Here is a 24,630-nt window from a genome sequence, read left to right on the forward strand (position 1 = left end):
ATTGCCAGGGACAGAAACCTGTCTTCAACGAGCATCAGCTAAAAAAGAGATTTGCTGAAGGGATTTGGGGCACTCACAGAATCGGAGTTGAACAGCCAGTACTTGAGCAGGTGGACACCTGCGGTTCTGAAGGCCTCGACAACTTTGTCTCCTCTGCTTCATGCTCTCCTACTGTAGAGTGCCCAAGTGTCCTTTCGCAGCCTTTCTATTTGAGAGCGGGCTCTTCCCTACCCCTACCCCTTCCTCTTCTTCCTATACCAGCCAGGGCTCCAGCTTGAAAACTCCTGAAGCAGGACTCTGGCCTGTTACCGTGTGTTGAGTGGCTCCCTTCTTAGCGCTGCGTAGTAGGGCGGGGGAGCAATGACTGAAGCAAGGAAGCCACTTGTCTCAGAACACAAAGGGGAGGAAGGGGAGGGGCAGATTCGAGGGAAGATGCCCATCAAGGGTATTTAGCTGTTGCAGCTCTCACTGTTCTGCGGAGTGTGACTTCTGTCTCACTCTAGCGGAGGCAGCGGGTTGAACGAGGCATCTCTTTGCAGCTGCTGCTCTGCTGGCATCTCCACGGTGCAAAGGAGCAACACGGCATTGCCGTCGCGGCACCCCTTTTCCTCTGGGTGGATCTCCAGAGGGTATGTCGACCACACACGTACTTCTGGATGGGCGTATTCTTGGGGTGATCTAAGAGGTCAAGATGGAAGTCAGCCTTTCGACTCCTGCACTTTGGAAGGCCTGAAGGTTTATAGCAAACCCCGAGCTGGTGTAGGATAAGCTGTTTTGAAGCTGCAAACAAACCTGTGGTTTGCAGTGCAGTGGATGCAGTGTTCCTGCACGTGTACTTAACGGTGTTCAGACTTTGACAACTAGACGTTTCCTAGCTACCTACTCGGTGGAGACCTCCCATAGCTCCCTCCCGAGTACCAGTGGTTTCACTGGGGCCACCAGAGGGCTTTCATAACAGGTGCCGACCCAGTTGGAAACACTTGGGGTCGTGTTCTAACCTTTTTCCTAGTTCTGTTTCTGTGCCTTGTGTTGCTCTCTTCAGTTAGAGCTCGAGTGTGTCCTTCTTGTCCTGACACACTGGCAGCATCTGAGACCGTTGCCGTACTTCCATCGTGTCTGGAAAAGAGATGTAAAGTGAGCAACGTAGCTATTTTCAGCTGTTTAAATGGTTGACCTAAAATAGGTGAATTCAGGGGTGCCTGGGTGGCTCAGTGGTGTGTTCATTTCCTTATTTCGGCCCAGGTCATGATCGCAGGGTCACGGGATCGGACCCAGCGTAAGATTCCACACAGAGCACCCCCCAGATTCCCTCCCTCCCTCTATCTCTGCCCCTCCCCCCTCCCTTGTGCTCTGTCTCTCTCAAAATAAATATTGTTTCAAAAATAGGTGAATTTAGGGACAGTATCACCTATGCTCCCTTTGTGTGATAAGAATATTACTAACTGAAAACCCAATGTAGTGTGTGTGTGTGTGTGTGTGTGTTTGTTTTTAAGAGCTTTTGTTTTCCCTACAATTTCTAAATGCCTTTGTTTTTGTTTGTTGAACTGTTTGCCTTTATCCTTACCTCTTTAAAACTCTGGTACCAGGGGTGCCTGGTCAGTTAACTTAGTTAAGTGTCTGACTCTTGATTTTTGGCTCATGTCGTGATCTCATGGTTTGTGAGATCAAGCCTCTCATTGGGCTGTGTGCTGAGAGCTCAGAGCCTGCTTGGGATTCTCTCTTTGACCCTCCCCCACTTGTGCATGTGTTCTCTCTCAAAAAATAAACTTTAAAAATCCTACATATTAAAACTCTGTGATACCATTTAGTCTGGGACTTCCCTTTCTTCTCAGGGACCTCCCTCTTAGAAATCTCCCATTTTGTGTACCAATCCGTTGAGAATGTTCCATAGGCCTGATGCATAACTGCCATTCTGAGATTTCTTTTATCTGCTGGGCTGAATCCACTATTTACTGGCTCTCTTTTCTTGGTTTACTTCCTTGTGTGGATATTCTCAAATAACATCCAAAAATTGGATGTATAATAGATAAATTTTTCCACTCCTTCTGTGTCCAGTTCACACTTGATTACACACTTTATAGCTTGGTATAGATTTTAGAACGAAAAGAATCCCCTGCCTAGTTAGAACCTATTCCCCATTTCAAAGCTCCCTTCCTCATTAGAAACGAGCCCCCTGTTAGGACTTGCCTCCCACAGTAACTATCCCCACCCTCAGACCCCACTTACAAGATCTCCACTCTAAGACTGTGCATCCCTCCCGACTTAGCCCTCACAGCTTTCCCCTCAGGCACCTCCACCCCCAATGCCACTCCTGTCAGTAGTCCTGCCCCTTCTCCGAGCTCCTCCTCCTCAACTCCAGATGCTGGTAAAAATGTATCTCTTTATTTATAACTCCTCTAAAATTTCAGTGTGTGTCCAGGTGCCCCCAGATGCTCAAGTCCTTCACATAGGTACCTTAATTCTAGAGGTTCATGTTCTTGAGAGCTAAGAAATTCTTCTATATTTCCTTAATGACATTTCCCCCCTTCTTTTTCCCTCTCTTCTTGTTCTAGGACTCCTGTTGGTTGGATGTTAGACCTTCTGCAGGGATCCTCTATATCCTTTATGTTTCTTTACATTTTTTAAAATATTTATTTTTGAGAGAGAGTACAAGCAGGGAAGGGGCAGAGAGAGAGAGAGAGACACGGAGACACAGAATCTGAAGCAGGCTTCACACCCTGAGCTATGAGCACAGAACCCAATGAGAGACCATGGAACTCCCAAACCATGAGGTCATGACCTGAGCCCAAGTCGGACATTTATTTAACTGACTGAGCCACCCATAAACCTTTACGTTTCTGTAAAATTGTCTCTCTTAACTCCCTCACTGCCCTGCCTCCTGCCAGGAAACATACCTCATTTCCAACTCTCTCCTGTTGGCTTTTTTTCATTTCAGCAAATATTTGAAACCACGAGATCTTTTCAGATTTCCCTCTTTTATAGTTTCCCTCTCTCTCCACCTTTGTATTATGAAATATCTCAAACTTAGACAAGTAGAATAATAGGATTTCCCCCATGTATGTATTCAGCATTCAGGTTTAATAGTATCAACATAGAACCAGTGTTTCCATCTGTGACCCCACCCATTTCTTCCCCACCCCTAGCACTGTCGGGGTAATTTGAAGTGGATCCTAATAATACTGTCATTTCATCCACAAGGATTTCCCATTTCCTTATGTACCTCTAAAAAATAAGGACCATTCTTGCACATTTTCTTTTGTTCTCTGAAATGTTTATTTTTCTGCTTACTTGCTTTCATCTTTCTCTTTTCCATGTTTCATGTTGCAGACTTTCCACAGTTGTTTTTTTGGTTGCCTGTTCACACTTTAGAACGTAGCAATAGAAAAATTGATCAGGAGTTCTGTTAGGGGAGCCTGGCTAGCTCAGTTAGTTAAGTGTCAGACTCACGTTTTCAGCTCAGGTCATGATCTCATGGTTTGTGAGTTTGAGCCCCGCGTCGGGCTCTGTGCTGATGCACAGAGCCTGCTTGGGATTTTCTCTCTCCTTCTCTCTCTGCCCCTCCTCCACTCATGTTGTCTCTGTCTCTCTCAAGATAAATAAATAAACTTAAAATAAAAAACTTCTGTAAACCCGGGCAGGATATCCACTCACTCACTCTTAAGGCTGAGCAGGTGGGAACCAATCAAAATGCTTTGAGATCCTTAAATACCAGAAGGAAGGGGATTTGCACTGGGCCCCAGCTCTTAACAATAGTTTCCCCCCAAATTTTTTCCTCAGGTGGATTTTTCTGGCTGAAACAGTGGACACAAGTGCTACATTATCTTAACTGTACATCGCCAATTTCTAGTGAAGTTGAGCGGCTTTTTGTGTTTTTAATTGGCTCTCTCTACTGTTAAAGCAACTTGCCTCTTGATCTCCTTTGCCTGCTCTCGTTTTGGGTCTTTATATTTGTAAAAACCCTTTTTTATGTGAAGGATGTTAATTAAATGTTATGTAATTTGGAATATTCTCCTAGCTGTTTTGCCTATTGATATAGTTACACATGTCACTGTTTCTGTATGGCTTTTGGAATTCACGTTATGCTTCTGTCTGACCTATGGGAGTAAGGCCGAGCTCCGTAATGAGCTAGCAGGAGTGCCCCAAGTGAAGGGTTTTCAACAGTTCTTCCTGGAGTCCGAGCACTATTGTAGGTCTGTTCTCAAACCCATTCATCTTTCCGACATTCCTGAGGGAGAAATGATTGTTTCCACTTTACAGATTGGGAAAGGCATGAAGCTCAGAGAATTAGACCCTTTCCCTGTGGAGGTCTTTGTGCTTATGAATAAACAACTCTGACCATTTTCATTGGATTTGAAATCTAAACCCCAGATGATATCTGAAGCTTTAAATATATTCAGCAGCTCTCTTCAGTTGGAGTGTTACCACCAGGTGCCCATGGATTTTTCTCCCTCACTTAGATGTTTAAGAATTTCTTCCTTTTTTTCCTGCTTTCCATACTTAAGCTGAAGCCTTTGAGCTGTAGAATTAAGAGGATTGAGCCATGTTGTGTGGCCAGCCTCAGGGAAAGAGTATCTTAACAGACTTAAAAAGAAAAAAAAAGAAGAAGAATGTTTTCTGGGAAGCCAGAGCAGCTCCCAGGAGGCTCAGGTGGAAATAAAGGCCATGCTGCAGAGAATACATTCCTGTTCGCTGAAATTCTGAGATTTCGTCCTGCTTCAGAGAGTTGGCCTGAAGTGAGCACTAAAGCAGCAGGCCCCACAGAGCTTGGTGCCACCACAGAAGCTAGAGATGTCCTCTGGGGTCAGGGGTTCCCTCGTTCCAAAATAGCCTTCCTGTGTCCGGCCGGGCTAGTCCGTTGCCAGGAAACCCTAGGAGTAAATCATCTTTTCCCCGTATCCAGTATGTGACTGGATCTAGATGGGGAATCTCTTTGATCCCCCTCTTCCCAAAGAGATTAAGAAGAAACTCACAAATCGACGCTTGAGTCTATAAGGATGTTTCATGCCTCCAGTTAGACTCGTCTGAGTCCTGAACAAATAACTCATTTAAAGGTATTTTTGTAATTTTATATATTATTATTCTGACTTTATTCCTCTGAGTCTCCACTTTTTTTTTTTTTCCTCTGAATCTCCAACTTTTTTTTCTCTCTCCTCAACATGTAGTTGTATTTTCCCCAGGGTAACTGGGCCAGGCAGGCGCTCCCTTGTTGTCAGATGAGGGCCCTGTCGGTTTTTCAGGCAAACTGTTAGACACAGTCCCTTGATCTTTGGAATATCTGTGAAATGCCTTTTCTCCCAGCTCAGGAGGTATCACTGAAGTCATCCCTTTGTTGTGTGACTATAAATAACTCCACTCAGGTTGGCACCTTTTCATTCTACCCCTGCCTGGGAAAGCATTTCCCCTGGCAGAGTTTCTTTGGCCCCTTCACTCCTCTTCACATCCTCTCTTGGCACCTGTGATGGGCCTGAAACCTGCTTCCTCCTAAGGTTTACTTCAGTCCATTCTGTGCTCTCTGTGCATGAGGTATCAGTGAGGGCTATTTAATTAAATTGCAAGAGATCACTAGGTTCCTTTTTCTAATTTTCAAAATCTGCAATTGTGGAAGTGCCCTTTACCATTCACTGCAGGGTTGATAAATGGGAAATTGGGCTTCTCCGTCTTCACTCCCTTGCTGTGACTGTAGCAAAGTCCTCGAACCCCTCTGGGCTTCGATCACACCATGTGTAGGATGAAGTGATCGGATCTGTAGGGTCACTGTGTATTTCCTGAGGTTCTGTCAGATGTTGGCTTAGTCCGTTTTAATTTCTTGGGTTCCTAACCCGGTTCATAAACCCTGCCTCCAGGCATATGTAATCCCAGACACCGATCTAGGTGAACAAGGGTACAGGCGCACATAATGAACGGAGAGAGGCTAAGCGATAAGGAATGAACATCAAGTGTCTTAGTGTCTTGGGACACCTGAGGGAGAAGACAGTCTTAGCTGGTTTTCCTGGCTGCCCTCCTCAGGGTTTTGCAGAGAAGCTAGAAACATGGGGGTGAAGCTGAGAGGAACTGGGATGAGCCCCAAAGTTTCAAGAATCCAGTGAACAGTTTTCAAATCTAATAGACAAAGGGAGGGAGCTATGAGCAAAGATCACCTCTAGCACAGAGGACACAGTCTGCCCTGTTGTGACCACACCCACAACGGTCATTTTCACACTCGAAACCAGAAAGGCTGTGAGAGACAGATGCAGGCATTTTCTCTACAATTCTTGTTGGCATCCTGATCTATCATAGGGCTTGTTTGTGGTTTTCTTTTTTGGGGCAGGGGGTAGGTGAGTTTATTGTGATATCCATGAGGATAGAGCAAATTCCTCTGTACTCCTATTGCCACTAGAACAAATGGCCCGTAGAGGCTGCTTGCATTCCTTGGCTAGTGGCCCCTTTCTTCATCTTCAAAGCCGTCAACATAGCATCTTCAGTCTCCCCCTGCCATGAATCTCTCTCTCTCTATCCTTCCCTCCTCTCTTCTTCTGTCCTGTTCTCTTCTCTTTTTCTGACCCTCCTGCCTCTTCCTGCCTCCTCCTTGCAAAGAAGAATCCTTCTGAATGTGCTGGGCCCACCCAAGTAATCCAGGTTAATCTCCCATCTCAAGATCCTTAATTTAATGGTCAAGTTCTCCTTGCCACTCTAATGGTAGCATACATACATAGTGTGAGGTTCCAGATGTTAAGACATGGACGTCTTTGGGGGATGCATTTATAACAACAACTGCTGGGAAACCACACATCTCTTTAAGATAACTCACAATCCTACATCCTAAATGTTCTGCATTTAATCCTTGTATCCCAAATAAGGTCACCGTAACAGCCTTCTTTGGAATCTTTCCTCTCTCGTAGTAATCCCTTCTGGTGGCTGGGGGAATAATGGAGATCAGGGGGAAACCCTGGGACCAGGAGACTGCCACAGCCAACCTCACAGCTAGCAGATGAGGGCCTGAATGCAGATACGGGGTGAGTGGAGAGAGAAGAAATTCAGGGACTGCTTTTGGTGGCAAGAATCACAGTTTGGTATTGCAGCAGGGGAAGGAATCAAGAATGATCCCCAGATTTCCAGCTCCAATAACTGGGTCCGTGGAGGGGTTAGCAACTGAAGGAGTTTTAAGATGGGGATCTTTTGTCTGGGACTTGAGGAATTTGAGGTGACTACAGGACATGTAGGTGGGGGTGGCTAGCAGACAGCTGGAGGGCTGGAGAGCAGGTGGCAGCCACAAGTATCTGCAGGGCAGTATGCCCAGGAATGGGAATGAGGTCACCCAGGAGGAGGGGTAGAAAGAGGAAGGAAGGCCAGGGTTGGACCCCGGAATACCAGCTTTGAGCTGAGAAAAGAGGACAGAAAGCAGGAGGAGAATGAGCCACTGTGAAAACAGCAAAGTAGAACAGAAGGTTTAGTCAGGAGTCTATGGTGGGCATCATGGCATCCACGAACCCCCGAATAGCTGTGTGTATCCCCAGAATCCATGCCTGCCATCACTTCTCAGAGGGCCTCTGACTCCAGAAAAGGTGCAGACCGACTAGGGGCTCGGATTTCAAAGAGTAACCAGCAGGGTCAAATCTAGCAGCACAGAGGACTCAAAAGACCAGGACTGAAAAATGTTCATTGGATTTGCCAGTGGCAACTTACGGTGACCCGGGCAGCAGTGGAGAAGTGGGAACAAAGGGCAAGAGCACTGTGGGTGTGGAGTGAGCAGGAGTGAGAGGGTAGAGTGTGAGCACAGCTTCCAGAGCTTCTGGTTCCACAGGGCAGTGGGGCCTGAGAATTTAGGGTTCTAACATTCCCAGGTCATGTGGATGCAGCTGGTCTGTGGTCCATGGCAGTGCAGGCCTTTTCTCCAGACCTTTTTGTGTGAGGAGAGGGGTTGGATGGTACTAGAAACCTCACATGTTAAATGATATAAACCTTATTTTGAAACAAAGGTAGCGGTTGGGTGGCACTTTTTACCCCTTGGACCACATGCCCTGCTGCTTCCACATTTGCACCGTGGAGGTTGATGGCCATAAGCTCTGACAGTTGTCATCGGAAGTGCAGCAGGGCTATGCTGTGGGTCCTGGCCATCTCCACTGGACTGGGGCATGCTTGGTTCAGCTTAGCCTAGAAAGGGTGGGCTTGGAGGGACCACTCAGAGCTTGAAAGGGTTCCCAGTGGCAGGGAACACCACTGTATGGCCCCTGACTCAGGCCGGCACTAAGAAGTAGAGGAATGTGGCCCAGGGAAGGGCAGATTGCTGAGCTGGAGGACCACCAGGGAGGCCAAGAGGCCAGCAATAGTAGGAGTCAGCATGGAGCCACAGAAGCAGGGGCAGTCGAAGGAGGGCCCAGCAGCGAGTGTCTGCTTTGAACAGCCGCTTGGCAGGGTGGCAGGAGCAGGAGTGGCAGATTGGAGGACCTTATAGGCCAGATCAGCACGTCACAAGAGTGTGAATGGGTTCTGGCTCCTTCTAAAATAATTCTCCCCACCATGGAATTACTTGAGATACCCAGGCTAGGTTCTTCCGATGGGCTGAGTAATGCTTTTGGAGAAAGAGAACCAGTTAAACAGCTTCCAGGAGGATCTGTGAATCTTCACCTTTACGTGCAATGTTTGTGCATTGGCTGGGATCTTGAAGAGGGATCCACAGCTTTCATCACTTTTTTCAACGACCCACCATTACAGGTGTATCTCACAGATGCCGCTCAAGGTGGGCTCTTCACTCTGGTTCCCTGAGTGGCACTAGACAGAAGTGCTGCCGGAGAGGGCAGGGAGACCGGGTGGGTCTGGCACCCGACGCCGTGGGAACCCTGCTCACCCTGCCCAGCCCAGGGCTTTGGACTCCCGCCTCCAGCCTCCACATCCTGGGTTCTGCAGCCTCCGGCTCGGGCTTCCAGGATTACATCACCTCCCAGGCTCCTCTGTTACACTTTCACACTCTTCTCTGGTTACTGCTCACTTTTGTGTGCAGCTATTGTAGACACCGATTGTATCCTCACTTGAGTCTCTCTTTCACATTGACTGCCTTTTCCCCGGGCCTGGCTCTGCGCTCCTCGGAAGCCGCTTGTTGAGTATGAATGTATTCAGCGGGCGTCCGCTTGCTGGAACGTGGTCTGGGTTCCCTGCCTAAGTGGGGCCGCTTTTGTCTTCGCAGGTCTCTGAGCTTATCTTTCTGTGAGCCCTGGAGACATGCTGACCTTTTCCTCTGACTGTGCCTCCGTGTGCTACGAGATTTGGTTTTGCAAAATGTGAACTTTTCTATTTTGGTATCTTTTTATTTGTGCTCAAGTGTTACTTTTTATTGGTTCCAGTGTGAAAATTCTACTACCTGAACCTCCTAAAATCCCAGTGTCTGATCTTGGCGGTTCTCTCTACCATCCGTTCCTGGGAACGTGTTCACATTGAATGAATATTGATCAGAGTATTTATGTCTGAAGTCACTGCACAGGATACGAACTAGATTGAGACGGGGTTTTGTTTTTTTTTTTTAGTTGATTATTTTCAAGCTATAATAATAATAAAATGGAGATTTTCAAACCTATTTAAAGGTAGCAAGGATGGCGTGTCGACCTCCCCATGTATGCATTACCCATCTGACCATGATCAGTATTCTGCGTGCTGCTTCCTCTACTCACCCCACCCATACTGACAGCTGTGTGTCAGTAGTAAAATTTAAATTATGAAAATGCTACATGCTTATAGGCTTTTTTTTTTTAAAAAAAAGGTTGAGAAGTAAAAGCTCTCAGTCCCCAAGCCCACACTCCAGAGGTAACCAGTGTTGACGTTTTATATGTGTCCTTCCTGAAGGTTTTTTGTGAATATTTGAGAATGTGGGTGTATATGCAGTGTTTCCCACAAATAGAATTATGTATTTTGTATTATGTAATATGCATTTAAATACATTTCAAGGGCCACCTGGCTGGCTCAGTCAGAAGAGCATGTTGCTGTTGAATGGAGTTGGGGGACAGGGAGTGAGACTACCTGTAAGAGGGGCCTCATCGGTTTGTCTTCACCTCCATTACTCTCATTTGTCTGTTTATGCTTCCCCTTGGCCAGCAAGTAATGTCTTGTTTCCTTCTAGTATTTTTATAGTTCTTTTTTTAGGTTTAGGGTTCTAAACTATTGGCAGTTTATTTCCATCCTTAATTTGAATTGGGGATATACATCTTTATTTTTTATTCAAATGTCTAAAGTAGTTTTCCTCAGGGGGCGGGGGGGAGTGGTGCCTGGGTAGCTCAGTCGGTTGTGTCTGACTCTTGGTTTTGGCTCAGGTCAAGATCTCACAGTTCTTGGGTTTGAGCCCCGCACAGGCTTTGTGCTAACAGTGCAGAGCCTGCTTGGGCTTCTCTCTCTCCCTCTCTCTGCCCCTCCCCCACTAGTGCTGTCTCTCTCTCTCACAATAATAAATAAATAACAGATAGTTTTCCCAGCAAGCCTGGCCAGCTTAGTCAGAGGAGCAAGCGACTCCTGGTCGTCATGAGTTTGAGCCCCACGTTGGGTGTAGAGTTTACTTAAAAATAAAATCTTTAAAAAACAGTAATAAATAGTTGTACCCAAATTTCTGTTTATGGACTCATAATACCCAGAACAAAGGGTTCACATCTATACAGGGTAAATTAACTGCTTCTTACACTTTAATGGTAGACTGACTCTTCATGTTTGTACAACAAACGGTAGCATTCATAGTGGAATGACTAAATCATGCTCCATGGATGCTCTGGTGGGTTTCCCTCTCCCCTTACTGATTCTGGGGCTTGAGCTCTGTCTTGTTTCATCAGTAGATTCTGAAGTCCTGTTAGGCCTCAAGCTGGACAGCAGTTGCAAGTGATCAGAGGTGATGTCAGATTGGTTTTGGCCCCACAGCTAGACATTTCTCGGTGTGATTGCATCAGAGGTCCTCATGAGATTACTGCCAGCCTATTGTTTCTTCATAACTTCGCTTGGGTTTGGACAGGAAAGTGCTTTTGATGTTTCTGCCCTCACGCATCCTGTGTGGTCCCACCCCATCCCTCCCTTGTCTCGATGCCCGGCAGGGTGCAGCAAACGCCTCCTACCTCTGGGGCTGTAGAGAAGGGGCCTCATTCTAATCAGGCACGTGTGTGGACTATTGACTGGAGCCCACACGTGGCCTGTCCAGTGTGACAACCTTAGAGTGGTTGCTCTGGTGTGGCAGCTTGGGTTTGTGGAGGAATACATGGGGATACATGTTGGGCAGCACAGCGCTGCCCAACAGAAGAGTGAAGCTGCCAGTCTCTAAGGCCTGGACCCGCTTTGCAGCTCCCACCTCAGTGTGCTGGGCAGAGCAGCCTGAGAGCCTAGGTTAGAGAGCCTTGCTCTCCCCATGCAGTTCTCATGCCCCTTCAATCTCTTCCCCACAGGGCAGCCACAACAGTCCCTCTTTTCTTAAAAAGCTTCTCCAGGGGCACCTGGGTGGCTCGCTTGGTTAGGCATCTGACCCTTGATTTCAGCTCAGGGCATGATCTCACAGTTCATGAGTTTGAGCCCTACATCAAGCTCTGTGCTGACAGCATGGAGCCTGCTTGGGATTCTCTCTCTGTGTCTCTCTCTGTGCCTTCCCCTCTTGGGTGTATGCTCGCTCACTTTTAAAAATAAATAGGGGCGCCTGGGTGGCTCAGTTGGTTAAGGGTCTGACTTCAGCTCAGGTCATGATCTCACAGTTCATGGCCATGTTTTTACTGGTGCCATGTTTTTCTGTAATTTGGGATAAAGGTGGCCAACAAAGGCTTATAATGAGAAGAGTTCCACAGTATTTATAGGAACAAAAAGCGTTCTTCATAGATTTAAATGAGAGACAAGATGGACAACTGGAGGAGGAAGCATTGGCCTTCCCCTCCCTGCTCTGGGCTGCCGCTCCTGCACCAGGGGGAGCATCCCACGCGGGCTTCTTCTCTCCTCAGAAACTGCTGTCCTGCATGAAGGGAGTGGAGGCAGTATCCTTACTGGCACATCTGCTTGCCCCAGTGCTGGGAATGCACACCCAGCCTCCCAGCCCTCTGTGTACCCACATTCTGCAGCTCTGGGGCCAGTGTTTAGTGCCAGGGGATCAGGGAGGAGGGATGGTGGGCAAAGACTGCAGAACCATCAGTAGTTGTTATAATGGCATCTGTCACATGCCCTCCTTCAGATAACTGTCACGATCGTACCAGCTTGGTGAAGTTCATATTATCGTGCACGGTCTATAGATGAGGAAACAGGAGCACAGAGCAGAAGTAGTGGCAGCCAGGAGTTGAACTGCAGTCTTCTGGTTCTGGATAAACCGCCACCCTGTCTCTTTGCACCAGTGTGGAGTGTGATGGCGGTTGTGCCATGGAGCTGCCTGGGAAACGTTTGTCCAGGCTCTTAGTGTGGTGACATCCTGGTGGCTCGTGCTGCCCAGTGTGTTTTACAGGTCTTTGGTGGTATCCCACTGAGAAGCAGCTGCTTCTATATTGGACTCTTCGGGGTGTTTTTCACATCTTTAAATGGCTAAGGAAGTGTCACTCCTTGTGGAACAGTTGAGAAACTCTAATGAATAAGGCTCTACCTGCATTCAAAAATTAGTCTTTTATTTTTGGGGCTTCATTTGAAAAATGAAGTTGAGCTGGATGAAGTGAGGGTCCTTTCTGTTCTGATTTTTTGAGATTGTCCTGTGTTCGTGATTTCGCCTTTCAGAGCCGCCATGTTAATCGGTTACCGTTTCCCAGAGCCCATCCAGTAGGGGCTCTACAGCCATGCATCTGTTCCCCGACCCCGTCTAGTGTCGTCACCACAGACCTGGGACCGACCGGCTCTGGCTCCTTCTGATGGGTGGCTGTGACCGCCTGTGGCCCTTGCAGCTGAGGGCTCAGTGTGGGGCAACTGAGCCCTGTTGGATTCCTAACTGCTGTGCCTGATTCCTAGGTTCTCCGACTAAACTTCAAACAAGAGGAGCCAGGCTGCTGGAGTTGTCCGTCGTCGTTGGGGGCGGGGGGCTTTTGGGAAAGAACTGCCCAGGGCAGACTGTGTTGCAGGGACCTGCTTGGAAGTCGGGGCAGGAATTCCCCAGCCCTGGGCCATTGCCTCATCTCTGCCTGGCACGGCCGAAGTGTGTTTTCACAGGTGCTGTTTTCTGTTTCACGTTTTCATACACGGAGTAGGGGGAAGTGTAGCTACTGACAAGCAGGAAAATGCTATTTTTTTTTTTAATTCAGTTTCTTTTTTTCTTTTTCTTTTTTTTTTAATGGAATTAGTCCTTGGCTTTTCTCCCAGTCTCAGCCCCCCTTCCGGCTGTTAATGTCCCTGGGTAAATACAGATAGAGATTGCTTTGTGTATTTTATGGGGTTTTCTGTTTTAGAGAGAGAATTATGTTACACATGTTTTCGTTGTCAATAAATAAAACCTTTCCCTGTCCTGGCAAGATCCAGTATACATTGTGTGAATTCAACTAAATTTGTGAAGTCAGTAGGCGGGGTAGAGGGACCGCTGCTCGTTAAGACCAAGGGGATCGGCAAGAGCAGAACTGGGTCTCTTCTCCAGAGCACTTCTTCCTGACGTACCCAGGAATGAGATGCCCACACATTGGGACGGGGGTTCCCTTGAAACCTCCCTTCTGTGGGGAGGTGCTGCTGTGAGACAAATCCAGTAGAAACGCTGGAGCCGGCTATCCCCCATTTGGTTCCCCCTGGGCTGGGGCCTGGCTCCCTGCGGGTGCTGAGGCGGGAGGTGCCCCGTCCGGGCTCTGGCCCTGAGCCCCGCAGGCCACCCCACAGCTTTGTCTGGGTCTTCACACGAATGTGCCGGGCCTTCCCACCGCGGCCACGCTGCCCCCGGGTCCTTCTGTCAACCCTGTGCCCTCCCTCCTCACCCTTCCCGACCCTCATCTTCCTTCCTGGCCGACCTTCCTCAAGGGTGTTGTCTACACTGGCTTCACTCTGGCTGCCAGTTACTCCCCAGCCCACTGCCTTCCCGGTGTCTCACCCTGACCTGTGGGGCAGTCAGATCCAGCGGGCGTTTCCCTCTTAGGCTCTTCCCTGAATTTCCGAGCTGGAAGCTCTTGATTTCTTCCCAACCCTCGGGCAGCCCTTTGGTCTCACTCTTATTACCACGCCCCACCCCTCACTCTTCAGAATCACTCCCGGAATTTCACATGTGTAGTCCACACAGCCAACGGCCAAGGCCTCACAAGTGGCCCAGCCAGACCACAGGGCCGGACATGTTTCCTGACCCAAGAGGCACCTGGCCCGTGTCCCCACCCTCTGCAAAAAGCCAAGTCTTCCGGGGCAGGCTGGGCCCTCCCACTGTGCCTGGGGAGAAAGGGTGCTGAGAGGCCTCCCTGGGTGACCCCTCTGGTAGCCTCAGAAGAACGGTTTTCTCGAGAAGCCGCGGAAACCTTGCCGATGGTTCCCAGATCAGCTCCAGACCTCATGACCGTGACCTGGGATCACCTGGAGTCAGACATCCCTCAACCCCTCCAGACCAAAACCACCCCCCCGCCCTGCACGAGCACCTCCCCCAGCCCTGCCTCCGCACCCGGCAAGGCCATCCACCCACCTGCGCTCTCCTCTTTGGCCTCTGGGGTGGCCGCACAGCCCCGCTGTCTTAAGTGCCACTCTGGTGTCTTCACTCCTCATTCTTCACCGACCTCCTCTCCCTCAGTTCTTGCCGCTTAACTCCTGTCCCAGCCTTGCCTGCACCCCCCACAGCGTGTGCACACACGTACGCACGTGTGTGGTGCACACAGCACCCTGGAGCGGTGGGAGCCGCCCCATCACCGCCTGCTCCCCTCTCGGCCTCTTTCCCCAGCTTTTCCTTTTGGGATACTCGCTGAAAGCTTTAGCAGAGGAGTGGTCCCAGGTGGGTGTTTCAGGAAGGTCACTCTGGGCTGAAGCCTCTTGGGAAGACCGTTTGGAAGCACGACGAGTTGGAATACACACTCTTCGACCCGGCAGGTCCCACCTGTAATAAATCCTCTGTCCTTTGAGGCCACTTACGCTTGCAGACTAAAGGCGCGTCTCCTGTGCCACTGGTTGGGGCCGTGGCAAAACTGGAAGCAACCGGAAGTCCTTCGAAGGGGAGTGGCGAGAGAGCTCCCAGTGCCGCTGTCCTGGGGACACTTTGTGGCTTCGACCAAGACGGAGCCTGGAGAACGACACATGGCAGTTTGAATATACGTATGTGAATGAGAACTGGAAGCACTTCAGACTTCCCAGTGGCCCTTCTGGCAAGTGCAGGCGTGGGAGACAGGGGGCTCCATGTTGTGTTCTGAGGGCTTCTGTATGGTCTGCGATGTGTCCGTGTGTGGCCAATGTGGTCCAATGCTGAGGGAACGGGCTGCGGTGCCAGCCGGCGGCAAGGACAGAGCTGGGACTGTAGGAACGGGGTGGGCGTGACCGTGCGCGTGCCAGCGGGACACTGGGGTCTTCTCTTTCTGCCAGGGGGACGTGTGGCCCCCGAAGGGCAAGGAAACCAGCCCGAATGTGGCTGATCTCTAAAGAAACTTCGGAAAGGGCTCCTCGGGAGGCCAGCACGAGGCAACTAAGGTGCAGCCCAGGTGGCACTGGCCCCATCCGGCCGCGTCACGCAGTTGGTGCTCGGGAAACCACTCTTTCCCTCACGTGGATTTGGCGGTTTAGGCTCCTTTGTAAGTTCAGGTTAGACGTAATTACGCCCCACGGTCAAGGCACGCCACCACCGGCCCATGCAGGGCCCCCCCTGTTTCCTCTCCGTCGTCCCCGTGTCCTCTCGCGCGCAGACAGCCGGGTTGACGGGCCGCGTGTGCGGCTTGGTCTTTGCGTTCTCGCGAGAGGTGTGCGTCGGGCAGCGTTACGAAGTCAGCCTCCCCGCGGCCCGGCGGGCAGTGTGGCGGCAGGGTAATGACGGGACCCTCGCGGCCTGGCTTCCGTTCATTCCTGCCGCGGCTCTGGGAGGTGAACTCGCCAAGGAAGGAGGAAAGTGGCTTAGGGAGGTTCCGAAACTAACCGGGAGCGGCCCGCCTCTTCCACGGGGCTCCCTCCGCACAGCCCCAGCTCGGGGAGCCTTGCCCTCCCCGCTCCAGCCCTGCCAGCACCCGCGGCCCTGGGCGTCGTCGTCATCGGAGAGAAGGTGGCCGAGGCCCAGGGGAGGAAGCGCTTGCCCCAGGCCGTGCGGCCGGAGCCGGGCGAGGACCTGGTTCCAACTTTCCACCGGGTTGTCAAGAACCTCTCCCTCTCTGTCTCCGCCCAGGGCCGGTGCCGTCTTCAGAAGGAGGGCTTGAGTTCTTTCCCTTCTCAAGCCAAGCCCGAAGGAAGGCCCCGGCTGACTTCTGCCGAGCAAACCAGGCGATAGGTGGCGACATAACCCGCCGCATGCTTCCCCAAGCGAGCCAGGCGGCCCCAGAGAAACTGTGGCCCACCTCAGCCACAGCGAGTGGCCTGCGCGGCCCCCCTTTATGGGAGATGGTGACCTGTTGAGACGGGCACCCGGCCCCTCTCTGCCCACGTCGTCAGCACGGTCGCTCAGTAAAGACTGGCCTGTGCCGGGTGCTGGGACCGGGCTCCGAGAGTCCGGCCACTGCTCTCAACAAGGAAAAGGCAGCAGGCACCGCCGCACGCGCTGCCGCCAAGGCCAGGGAGGCCAGAATGGGGCGGTGGTGGGGAGCTCCAGGGAGAGAGGAGGCAGGAACACAGCCTGCCCTCGGGTTTGAGGAGAGTGGGCAGACCAGACCCCGGGGAAGGCTGTGTGACCGGCCGAGTGACCCAGACCCTCCTGTAGGCCACGGGGAGCCCAAGGCGCTCTTTTCCCAGGGAAAACCTGCCACGCGCCTCAGTCTCTCACACCCAAGGGGCCAGGCTGGCTGCAGAGAGAGACCTTGCTCTCCTTCTCCTTGCTCACCTGGTTAAGAGGCTTACCTTGACCTCTCTAATGTCTGGTCAACTCAGTCATGTAATGATACAACGATGTGAGCAGTCTGATTTAATCCAGAGTATCAGTTAAGCACAAAATGCCCGTGTGCTTGTGTCTGTGTGCGTGCGTGCATGTTTGCACACGTGCACTCATGTGTTTGGCTTTGGAGGCAGACATTCTAGAAAAAGAAATGGCAGCAGATAATACAATAGGACATAAATGTTGTAATAAATCAAAAAAGTTTTTCTTATAAACCCAATACTCTTAATTCCATTCAAACCAAAAAGCACAGCTGTGGGTAGGGAGGGAGTTCACCCAGACCCCAATTTCCCCGTCCTTCTCCCTCCCGCTGACCTTCCCGCCCCCTCCCCCTGCCCCGCCACCACACCCCTGCACTGCTCACATCAAGGTGGAGACACCCTGAAACATTCACACGCAGAAAGGGACAGGACTTGGGGGTGAGTGTGGAGAAATCCCAGGACACAACAGCACCCAGGCCACAGAATGCAGACAAATGGCTACTTAAGAAAATAGGGGTTCCAGAAAAGGGGCCACGTGACCCCAGAGGGAGCCCCAGACTTATTCCTGCCAAGTGACCAGACATCTATGTAGCAACCCTTTGGGGCCTGTGCCAGGAAGGTGTTCACTCAGCGGTGGGTTCTCCTTATACCCTAGCAGAATCTGAATCCAAATTCCTTCTGGGAAACCTCGTGTTGGTTTCTAAGAACCTTTTTTTTTTTTTTTTTTTTGAGATTTTTATTTATTTTGGAGAGACAGCACGAGCAGGGGAGGGTCAGAGAGAGAGAGAGAGAGAAAACCCAAGCAGGCTCCACGCTGACAGGGCGACAGGCCCCTTTAAGAACCTTTTGACGTAGGGGCGCCTGGGTTCAGTCGATTCAGTGGCCAACGCTCATGTCATGATCTCACAGTCTGTGAGTTCGAGTCCTGTGTTGGGCTCCGTGCCGACAGCGCTGAGCCTGCTTGGGATCCTGTCTCTCCCTCTCTCTCCGCCCCTTCCCCGTTCATGCTCGCTCGCTCTCTCAACAAACAAATAAACTTTAATATTTTTTTAAAAAGAGCCTCTTGAGGTAAATTGTGAGGTGGGGCAATGAGAGACTGTGGCATCATTGATCTTACTCATTCAGTTTGGCTTCCCAAACTCATTCGTGTTTGCTCGGTGTGGCTTGTATTGGCAGGACCCCTACATAGCTCCTGAGACCCCCCCACACACACACACCCACAAAACGTACCTCAACACCCTCGGCAGAAGGGAAATTAAAATCATTTCCCTCAATTGCTGCTGCTCCTGTCCCCTCCCCTGTTCCCTGAGCCAGACTCCCAGGGTCCTGCTGTTCTCCCTCCCACTCAGCCCATGTCTGCAGGGCTGAGAGTTCTGCCCCCTTAATGTCCCTTGTGCCGCCCCCAACTCTTCATCTCTGCCACGCTTGGATCTGACCCTAACCTTGATCGCCCTCCCAGCCAGCCTCCCCGGTCCAGTCTGGGCTCCACTATCCCTCCTCCACCTGCTAGCTCTGTCCTGCCCCGGCTTAAATGCTTCAGTAGCTCCCAGTAGCCTCTGAGATAAAGTTCAAACTCCCTGATTTAGCACAGAAGGCCTGGCTCCCCTCCAGCCACTATGTGCCAGGCTCCCTGCCTTCCAGCCACACTGAGCTGCTGTCGGGCCCTTACAGCTCACACCATTCCGCATCTCTGTGCTGCTCTAACCAGACTCCTTTTCCGGAACTCAGTTTAAGATAGGGTCTCTGGTCAAAGTCCTGGTGGGACCCAGAGTGAAGACACACGTGTCCCCAGTTACCATCGGCGGTCCCAGTAAGCATGGCAAAGGGGCCACACGGCACGAGAGTGGATTTCTCTATCCCCCAGTCCATCAAACAAAATCACAGAGACTTTCTTCTTTCTTTGATATTAAAATATTTCTCATGTTTTTAAAAACTGTTTATTTTGAGGGCACCTGGGTGGCTCAGTCGGTTGAGCGTCCAACTTTGGCTCAGGTCATGATCTCACGGCTCATGAGTTCGAGCCCCGAATCAGGCTCCGCACTGACAGCTCAGAGCCTGTAGCCTGCTTCAGATTCTGTGCCTCCCTCGCTCTCTGCGCCTCCCCCATTCATGCTCTGTCTCTCTTCCTTTCAAAAATAAATATTAAAAAAATTTTTTTGATAAAATCATTTAAATTCCTTTATGCAAAACCACGCGTGTAAGGTAGTTAAAAATGCATGCATAAACCTAGAGAGAGGGAAGAAAACTTATCTTAAGCCCCATCTCCTCCAGGCAGCCTTCCCTGATCACTCTGACATAGCTACCTCTGAGATGCTCAGTCCTAGGTCCGCATCACACCACAGTCCTCAGATGGTCTGGCCCGACCTCCCCAAGAGTGAGAGCTTCTTGAGGGCAGGGACAATGTTTCACCTGACTTTGGTTGTCCATTCTTCAGCACAGTCTGACAGGATCCCCAGTTTGTCCAAGGCGTACACAGATCTCATTATGAACACTTCATGGACAAGTCAGATAATGTGGAATAGGTGGCTTGGAATGAGGTCCGCAGCTGGTTTCCTGTGGGAAAAAACCTGGTTCAAGGACCCTTGATGAAAAAGAAAAGACAAACCCTTTTTGTCTGTGACTGACTGGGAGCTCATTGGGGGCAGAGGGTGGGGCACGGTGACTGCTAAAAGGGCAGGACAGATGCTGATGGGTCAGGCTTGGGAACAGCACCCATACAGCAGGAGGGGGCCCGTCGTTTGAGCTGACTCACACCCCAGCCAGGGACCCCAGGCAGGTCTGCAGGCTGCAGATTGGAGGACAGTCACCAGCCCAGAGAAGGGCCAAGGGCACGTGGACGAAGTCCTGCTCTGTGCCTGGCTTCTCCATCTTCTTGAACGACTACCTCCCTCCATGCTGTTTGTTGAGAGTCCAATCCGATGGCATCCCTGGGTGTCATGGAGAGCCCTTGGGGCCACAGCAGGCAGCAACGAGGTGGCTGGAAATGCAGTGAGGGTGTTGAACTTTGATTGTGAATAGTTGTCAAAAACGTGGCATTGGCTGGGAAGGTCGGAGACCACAGCATTGGCTGAAGTCCTGACCATTCAGTCCCCGCCCCACAGATGAAGCGACTCCCCAGAGCAGGGGCGTCTCCCTTGGGCACCATCACCCGTGTTCCTTTGCAAGCGCTGTGCACCTCTACCCCCACGACGTCCTCCCCGCTCAGTGACAGTGATGCAGACGCCCAGGCAGGCCGACCCCTGTATGGCCGCAGCCGATAGCTACCAGCCATCAATAGCACAGTGTCCCCAGCACACAAAGAGCCTCACTCAGGCTCCAAGGAATGGATGTGAAAATCACCAAAGTGCCTTTCCAACCTCAGCATTACTCAGCAGCCTCTCGTGCGTCACTGGTTCCTTTTCTGATTCCATGAGGAGGCCCTTCCCAACCTCACCATGATTCCCAGACCCCCTCCTTCCCTTCCAAGCACCCCCACTCTGCTCTCTGGCCCCAGAGACCTGGCCTCCTCCTCCACAGAGACAGTAAAGGCCATCGGGCACAAAATAAGGCCCCCCTCTCTCCTCACCCCTACCTCTTCTGTATCTTTGCCCTTCCTGCCCCCTCCCCTGTGTCCTGGGGGATAGAAGGGTGCTGCCCCTTGCCCGTCTGTGGTCCGTGTGATTGATCCTGGCCTCATGCGGATCATCCGCCATCCTCTGTGCTCCTCCTATGCTTCTTCCCTCCTGCCTCTGCACACAGCCCCGCCTCTGATTCCTACCAGAACATTCCTTCAGTGCCGCCCCTCTTTTCAGCCACAGCCAGACTGCTTTTATTTTATTCTATCCATTCACCTCTTGAAACTCATCCATGCAGTCAACTGTTGCCCCTCATCCCATCCCCAGTCCCTTCTCCTGCTCAGGCAGGGGAGTTCACAATTTTTACAGGAGAATCTCTTCGTATAGTCTTTCTCCTTTGTTGAAAAAATGAAAAGTGATTCACTTACCATGAATGTCACTCTTTTGAAATATACAATTCCGGGGCGCCTGGGTGGCTCAGTCAGTTGAGCAGCCGACTCTTGGTTTCAGCTCAGGTCGTGATCTCAAGGTTCGTGAGATGGAGCTCCAGTGTTGGGCTCTGTGCTGAGAGTGGAGCCTGCTTAGGATTCTCCCTCTCTGCCCCTCCCCTGCTCATGTTCTCTCCCTCCCTCCCTCTTTCTCCCTCTCCTTCTCTCTCTCTCTCTCTCAAAATAAATAAATAGACAAAAGTAAAGTATACAATTCAGTGGGGGGTTTTTTAGCATGATCACAAAGTTCTCCAACTCTCATCCTATCTTAATTCAAGAATATTTCGATCACCCCAAAAAGAAACGCCATAGCCATCTGCAGTCGCTTCCCATTCCCCTCTCCCCTTAGGCTCTGACAACCACCCATCTATTTTCTATCTGTGTATTCTGGAGATTTCATATACGTGCAGCCATACAACGTTCGTCCTTTTGTGTCTGGCTTCTTTCGCTAACCATGATGTTCATCCACGTGGTAGCATGTGGCAGGACCCCAGTCCTGTTTACGGATGACCAGTATCCTCTTGTGTGGAGACACAGCCTTGTGTTCATCATTCATCAGCTGCTGGACATTTGGCTCGTTTCCACTCGGGGGCTGTTACAAATAATGCTACTGTTAACGTTCATGTATACTTTTGTGTGAACACTTGTTTTCACTTCTTTTAGGTGTATACGTAGGAATGGAATTGCTGTGTCCTATGGTAATTCCGTGTGTAAATTTTAGGGGAACAGTTACACTGTTTTCCACAGAGGTTATACCATTTTACATTCCCACCAGGTATTGTATGTTCTAGTTTCTCCACATCTTTGCTAGCACTTGGGTTTTTTTTGTTTTTATTTATTTATTTATTTATTTATTTATTTTTAATGTTTACTCATTTTGGAGAGACAGAGTGCAAGCAGGGGAGGGGCGAAGAGAGAGGAAGACACAGAATCCGAAGCAGGATTCCAGGTTCTGAGCTGTCAGCACACAACCTGACACAAGGCTCGAACTCACGGACCGAGAGATCATGACCTGAGCCGAAGTCACACTTAACCGACTGAGCCACCCAGGCGCCCCATTTTTTATTAAATTTTAAATGTTTTATTATTTATTTTTGAGAGAGTGCAAGTGGGGGAGGGGCAGAGAGAGGGGGACAGAGGATCTAAAGCAGGCTCCATGCTAACAGCAGAGAGCCCAATGCAGAGTTCCACCTCACAAACCGTGAGATCATGACCTCAGCCCAAGTCAAGAGCCTGCTTAACCAAGTGAACCACCCAGGCACCCTTTTTTGTTTCTTTCTTTCTTTCTTTTTTTTTTAAGATCTTATTTTTAAATAACCTCTACACCCAGCGTGGGGCTTGAACTCACCTGAGGTCAAGGGTCTCAGTCACCCCTTTTTTTAAATCTTTTTGAATATAGCCATCCTAGTGAGTGTGAAATGGCATCTCATTGTGGTTTTGATTTGCATTTCCCTAGTGACAACTGAAGTCAAGCATCTTTTAATGTGCTTATAAGCCATTTGTAAATCTTCTATGAAGAACTGTCTATGTAGATCCTTTGACCATATTTTAATTGGGTCACTTGAGTTTTTATTGTTGAATTGTAAGAGCTCTGTATTCCACAAGTCCCATATCAGATTTATGATTTACAAAAATGTTCTCCCATTCGGTAGATTGCCTTTTCACTTTTTGCTGGTGTTCTTGGAAACACAAAAATTTTGATGCAGTTCACATATACCTATCTTTTGTTGTTACTATTATTATGCTATTGGTATCATACACAAGAAACCATTGCCACATCTAAGGTCATGATGATTTACCCCTGCATTTTCTTTTAAGGACTTTATAGCTTTAGCTCTTATATTGAGGTTGTCGATCCATTTTGAGTTCATTTTATATATGGTATGGATATCCAGTTCAAGCATCATTTGTAGAATAAATGATTCAAGACCCATTGAATGGTCTTGGCCCCCTTGCCAAAAATCAATTGGCCGTAGATACATGGGGTTCTCTATTTTACCAAACTATGTATTTTGAAGTCTATATTCTTATGCCACCAGCATACGGTCTCGATTACTGTAGCCTAGCAATAAATTTTGTCGTCAGGAACTGTGAGTTCTCCAGCTTTGTTCTTTTGTTTGTTTGTTTGTTTTAGCTATTCCAGGTTCCTTGAATTTTTCCGTATCAGTTTTAGGATCAGCTTGTCCATTTCTGCAAAAAAAAAAAAAAAAAGCAGCTTTTGGGGAAGCTTTGGTAGGGACTGATTTGAGTCTATAGACCAAGTTGGGGAATGCTGCCATTTTAACAATATGAAATCTTCCAATCCATGAACATGGATGTCTTTCCAAGTCTCCTTTGCTTTCTTTGGTTCCACTCCGCAGCTTTCAGCGTGTCCTCCCCCTGCCTGTTAAGCCCGCACCAGCCAGGCTTTGGCTCCCTTGTCTGCACTTGCTCTCTCAGCGCCTCCTCCATTGGTCACCCCTTGGCCTGTTACTGTCACCGTTCTCCGGACACCACTCTGACCTAGGTCCTCAGTGACCCCTGAATTGACGGTCTGGTGAGCGCGTACCTCCTGGAAAGGTTCCCACAGATCTCTGAGGTCTTCTGCCAGTTTCGAACACTCCTTCGTTAAAATTCCTTCTTATGCCACTTTTGCAAACCACTCTCCCGTGCTGGTGCTAGGTCTCTCTGCCTCCTTCGCTGACCCGCCTCCTCCCCTTCCTCCTGCCCCTCCCTCCCCTCCCTCCCCTTTCCTCTGTCCCTTAAATGTTGGAGCTGTGTCCTGGGTATTCTTCTCTTCCATATGAATGAGTTCATCTTGGGCAGACTCATTGGCTTCCAAGGCCTCAGCCTCCCTCTTTACCTCAGAGCCTCCCAGACCTTCTCCTCCAGCCCCATCATTTTGGAACCTTCGGTGCTGTATCCAGGGACCCTGAGACCACCACTCCCTGGTCCCTCTTCTCTCTCATGCTCCTGAGGCTGGCTAGTGGTAACACCCCCACACAGGCACAAACCTAGGGGCCCCCATGCTTGACTCCTCTCCCTTGTCTTCACTCCCAAATCTCATCCACTGCCACATCTTACGGCTTTTGCCCCCTAAATATCTATTTTTAATGTTTATTTATTTGGGGGTGAGGTGTGGGGAGGGGGGCAGAGAGAGAGGGAGACAGAATCGGAAGCAGGCTCCAGGCTCTGAGCTGTCAGCACAGAGCCCAAAGCGGGGGCTCAAACTCAGGAGCCTTGAGATCATGAACTGAGCGGAAGTCCAACGCTCAACCGACTGAGCCACCCAGGCGCCCGGCCCCCTAAAGGCAGGTCCAAGGTGGCACAGGGCAGGCTGTGCGCAGCCGAAGCAGGGTGGGAGTGCAGCAGTCCAGCCTACAGCGTCAGGAGCACAATGACCGCAGGCAGGCTGCAGGCTCAGAGAAGGGGCCGGTAGGTGGGCACACACTGAGGTCAGCGGGGAAGGCGGAGGGAGTTCCAGAGCCGCACAACGGTGGAGACCCCCCGAGTGTGGGTTCAGGAACAGTCTCAGGCAGTGTGGCTGGGAGGGCGCAGGAGCACCGAGGGCGAGAGGCGGGGTGCCATGGTCCTAGACAACTTTGCACTTCATCCTCGTGCCTGTGTGACCTCAGGTGCGGCATTTAATACCAAAGCCTCGGTTTCCTTGTCCAGCACGTGGCTTGTGGTGGCATCACGTCCTATCTGGCTCGTGAAAGTCC

General features: G+C 50.2%; 1 protein-coding gene across 3 annotated transcripts in view; it reads left to right on the top strand.

Annotated features, from left to right (window-relative positions):
• FKBP6 (FKBP prolyl isomerase family member 6 (inactive)) overlaps positions 1-13,018 on the top strand; it is a 28,398-nt gene extending 15,380 nt beyond the window's left edge. The window contains exon 9 of one of the 3 annotated variants that reach the window (XM_043559846.1): positions 12,907-13,018. The gene's annotated coding sequence lies outside the window, so the exon portion shown is untranslated. Of the gene's footprint in view, positions 1-2,552; positions 2,677-12,151; positions 12,259-12,906 lie in introns of those variants that run through there. The other 2 variants (XM_043559845.1, XM_043559844.1) reach the window with 2 other exon arrangements.
• Positions 13,019-24,630: the final 11,612 nt, after the last annotated feature.

The sequence above is a fragment of the Prionailurus bengalensis genome, chromosome E3 (genome assembly GCF_016509475.1).
Source record: "Prionailurus bengalensis isolate Pbe53 chromosome E3, Fcat_Pben_1.1_paternal_pri, whole genome shotgun sequence".
NCBI classification, from domain to species: Eukaryota; Metazoa; Chordata; class Mammalia; order Carnivora; family Felidae; genus Prionailurus; species Prionailurus bengalensis.